This window comes from Cupressus sempervirens, chromosome 11 (assembly GCF_028749045.1).
Source record: "Cupressus sempervirens isolate cs-2001-9-10 chromosome 11, ASM2874904v1, whole genome shotgun sequence".
NCBI lineage: Eukaryota > Viridiplantae > Streptophyta > Pinopsida > Cupressales > Cupressaceae > Cupressus > Cupressus sempervirens.
This window is the reverse complement of record NC_143128.1, coordinates 168,460,450-168,465,576: the sequence shown is the minus strand read 5'-3', so window position 1 is coordinate 168,465,576 and position 5,127 is coordinate 168,460,450.

Genomic DNA, 5,127 nt, shown 5'->3' with positions numbered 1-5,127 from the left:
GATGCAGAAAGAGGAGAGGCCTTGGTAAATGAAAGAGTCCTACTAAGCGGTGAAAATGAACCAAGACAGCGAAGGAGTTTGTTCCGTACCAGATGCAAGTGTGAGGATAAATGTTGTGATGTGATCATTGATGGTGGTAGCACTAATAACTTGGTATCAGAAGAGATGGTCTCTAAGCTGAAGCTCAAGAGGGAGAAACATCCCCAGCCCTATAGGATTACTTGGTTAAAAGATGATCATAAGGTCCTGGTAAGTGAACAATGTTTAGTAAAATTCAAAATTGGGAGTTACCATGATGAAGTTCTCTGTGATGTTATTTCGATGGATGTTTGCCATCTATTATTGGGTAGACCATGGCAGTTTGATAGACATGCAGTGCATGATGGACATGCAAACACATACTCTTTGACAAAGGATGGAGTTCGCCACAAATTGAAGCCCATGAAAAAGGAAGGTGAAAAGGTATGTAGCAGTGCTAGTATTTGTCTTGTTGATGGAAGGAAGTTTTTAGATGGCATGAAACATCAGCATATGTGCTATGCTTTGATTCCTAGGAAAGATAAAGAAGGTAGTAGTGAAATACCATTTGAATTTTCAAATTTACTAGGGGAATTTGGAGATATTATCTCTGATAATGTTCTAGATGGATTGCCACCAGTAAGGCAAATCAGTCATCAGATAGATCTGATTCCAGGAGCTAGTTTGCCTAACAAGGCTGCTCACAGGATGACTCCTACTGAAATAGAGGAGCTAAATATATAGGTTCAGGAGTTGCTGAGGAAGGGCTTGATTCAAGAGAGCCTGAGCCCATGTGCAGTACCTGCAGTACTTGCACCAAAGAAGGATGGAGAGTGGAGGATGTGTACAGATTCCCGAGCTATAAATAGGATAACCATCATGTACTGGTTTCCTTTGCCAAGGATGGATGATATTATGGACTGCTTGAGTGGAGCTCAGTACTTCACAAAGATAGATCTGAAGAGTGGTTATCATCAGATACAGATTCGAGAAGGAGATGAGTGGAAAACAGCCTTCAAGACCAAGGAGGGTCTTTATGAGTGGTTAGTCATGCCCTTTGGATTGACGAACGCCCCAAGCACCTTCATGCGGCTCATGAATGAGGTACTTAAGAAGTTCTTGGGAAAATTTGTTATTGTCTATTTGGATGATATTTTAATTTTCAGCAAGACTTTGGAAGAACATTTACTGCATATTCGTAGTGTCCTTGAAAGGCTAAGGGAAGAGAAACTGTTAATTAATCTAAAGAAGTGTGTCTTTGCAAAAAGGGAGTTAGTCTATTTGGGATTTGTTATATCACCTGAAGGTCTCAAAATGGATCCAGAGAAGGTAAAAGCCATCTTGGAATGGCCTACTCCAAGGTCTGCTACTAAGGTAAGATCATTTCATGGTCTGGTTAGTTTTTACAGGAAGTTTATTAAGAATTTTAGTGGCATATGTGCACCCCTAATTGATACAATAAGAGGGGATAGAAAAGAGTTCAAATGGATTGCAGTAGCTGCGAGAAGTTTTGAATTGCTGAAGAAGAAGGTGATAGAACAGCCTGTGTTGGCACTTCTAGATTTTAGAAAAGTGTTCCAGGTGGATTGTGATGCTAGTGGTAGCGCTATTGGGGCTGTATTAAGCCAAGAAGGTAAGCCTATTGCATATTTTAGTGAAAAATTGAATGATGCAAAGAAGAAGTATTCTGTTTATGATCAAGAATTCTATGCAATAGTTCAGGCCTTAAAGAAATGGAGGCATTATTTATTGCCAAAGGAATTTTTTTTGTATACTGATCATCAGGCATTACAGTACCTAAATAGCCAAGGTAAATTGAATCAGAGGCATATGAAGTGGGTAGAATTCTTGCAGAGTTATAAATTTGTGTTGAAGCATAGAAGTGGAAAATCTAACAGAGTTGCAGATGCACTAAGTAGGAGACAGTCACTGCTTACAGTAATGCAGGTTGAAGTAGTTGGGTTTGATGAACTCAAGAATTTGTACCCTGAGGATCCTGATTTTGCTAAAGCATGGAAAGCTTGTAAAGAACCTGTTGCTGTAGATAGAACCAAGTGGTTAGACTATTTGATTCAGGATGGCATGTTGTTCAAAGGTAGTCAATTGTGCATTCCAAGGAGTTCCATGAGGGAAAATCTGATTAAGGAGAAACACAATGGTGGGATGGCAGGACATTTTGGTTGGGATAAGACCATTTCCATTCTTAGAGAACATTATTTTTGGCCTCAAATTACACAGGATGTGAAGACGTTCGTACAAAGTTGCCAGGTTTGTCAAGTTGCCAAGGGGTTTAGTCACAATATTGGTCTATATCAGCCATTTCCTGTTCCATCAAGGCCATGGGAGGACATAAGTATGGATTTTGTTCTTGGATTGCCAAGGACACAAAGGGGTAATAACTCAGTATTTGTGGTGGTTGATAGGTTCTCCAAAATGGCACATTTCATTCCATGCCACAAAACTCATGATGCTGTCCATATTGCAGACTTGTTTTTCAAAGAGGTGGTAAGACTACATGGTCTTCCAAGGAGTATAGTTTCTGACAAAGATACTAAATTTGTGGGGTATTTCTGGAGGACATTGTGGAAAAAGTTGAGAACAGACTTGAAATTCAGTTCCACGCATCACCCATAGACTGATGGCCAAACAGAAGTGGTAAATAGAAGTCTGGGCAATTTGCTGAGATGTTTAGTTGGAGATAAGCCCAAGGGATGGGATTTGATTCTACCATAGGCAGAGTTTGCTTATAATAACTCTGTAAATAGGAGTACTGGAAAATCACCATTTCAAATTGTATATGGGAATAGCCCAAGGACTGCACTAGAATTGAGGAAGATAGAACAAGGGGAGAGGACAAGTGCTGAAGCTGAGGAATTTACTGAACACATCAAGCGTCTATGTGAGGAGGTTCAAGCACACATTATCAAGATGAATCAAGAGTATAAAGCTAGGGCTAATCAAAGGAGAAGACATAAGGAATTCCAAGTAGGGGATCTAGTCATGGTGCACTTACGAAAAGAAAGATTTCCAGTTGGTACTTATAACAAGCTGAAAATGAAGAAATTTGGCCCCTGCAAAGTTTTGAAGAAACATGACTCAGGAAATGCATATGAGGTGGAGCTGCCAGATGGTATTCACATTTCTCCCATTTTCAACATTGCAGATTTAACAGAGTATCATGATGATGGTGCAGATGAGGAGCTGGTTTTAGAGCCATGTCCAATTCCTGCTTCTAAGAAGGAGGAGATAGAAGACATTCTAGATCATCGTGTGGGTAGGAGTACCAAAAATAGGCAGTATGAAGAGTATTTGGTCAAATGGAAAGGACGGCCGATCGAGGACTCAACTTGGATTTCAACAGCTGAGGTTTCCCATTTGGGATTTCCTCTACCATCCATAAAGTGACAGGGTCACTTTTCAATCTACCTTGGGTGTCTGATGCAAGAGCATCCAGAGGTATAAGGGCAATCCTGTGTCACCCAAAAAAATGTACTTAGACTTAGTTTCTGTTTCATGTATTTACATTTTTGGATACCCATTTGGCTCAAATAAAGGTTCCAACTCTCATAGTTCAACTATCAGTGCATTTGAAAATCCCAAAAAAATAGGAGCATGTATTTGGGCCATCATTTTGGTAAACTAGAAGGTGTGAATTGGCCAGATGAATGTAATCATGATTTAGAGCATTCCAGAAAAAGAATAAGGTCAATAGGCCCCACGGTTTGAAAGTTATTACAGTTTTTCGAGTTTTGGAGACCTCTTAAGAATGCTTCAAAGTTAGGTTTGGGGCATTAAATGACCTCAAAAAGGGTTGAAAAATGGGGGACAAGCAAAGCTGGTCCATAGGGCTATAGAGCGCTTTGAGAGCTTTTCAAAAATGTAAACGGTTCGTCAATCGGAGCTACGGTTCAAAAGTTATGCCTCCTGAAAGTTTGGTTACCATTTCTGGATTCTTCTAGATTTGCACCGACTTCTAACGCAGCTTTTGGAACCTTCTATTTCATCGGTGGATGCCTACTAGCACTTTCTAGAATGTACTCCTAGTCCTTAACCCTTCGGGGTCTATTTAAAGAGATTTCTGGCATTGTAAAAGGCAGTTCGGAGTGGAGTTTGAGAGGAGGTGCTAAAAGGAGAAATATTCTCCAGATTTATGCTATTGTAAGCCCTTAGGGCATGTTTTGAAGTTTATTTTCTTTGTACTATTTGTACTAGCTTATTTTCTCAGTTAATATAATTTTCCCATTCTGTTGGTTCCATTCTATTCTTGGGTTGTGTCCCCATCAGGTAATATGGAGGTAAGTATTATTTTCATTATGAATATATAATTTAAGTGGATTCTTGATTATTAAATATATTGGGTGATGATAAAGAGAATTAGAAGGGACAACACCGAAGAAGATAAGAAATGATCAAGGGAACACTAATAACATTCAGTCGATGAATAGAAAGGGAAGCCAATGAAGCATTGAGGAAGTTCAACCATAGTTAAAAATATGAAATTGTAAATTTTCTTAATTAATGTAATCATAAAGGTGTAAAATTGATTATTTGAGAAATGATTTAGGGATTTCAAGTAGCTTTCCTATGGAGTCTACAATCAAGGGAGGTCTATAAGATGCCTTATTGTAGTACTAGTTGAGGGAAAGACTATATAGAAACCCTACCATATTTAACTTTCCTATGGGGTCTGCAATTAAGGAGGTCTGTTAAGACACCTTATTGTAGTATCAGTTAAGGGAAAGGCCATATTTAACTTTCCTATGGGGTTTGCAATTAAGGGAGGTTTGTTAAGACACCTTATTGTAGTATCAGTTAAGGGAAAGGCCATATTTAACTTTCCTATGGGGTTTTCAATTAAGGGAGGTTTGTTAAGACACCTTATTGTAGTATCAGTTAAGGGAAAGGCCATATTTAACTTTCCTATGGGGTCTGCAATTAAGGGAGGTCTATTAAGACACCTTATTGTAGCATCAGTTAAGGGAAAGGCCATATTTAACTTTCTTACAGAGTCTGCAATTAAGGAAGGTCTGTTAAGACACCTTATTATAGTACTAGTTAAGGGAAAGACTATAAGGGCATCTATCCTTCCTATGGAGTCTACAATTAGGG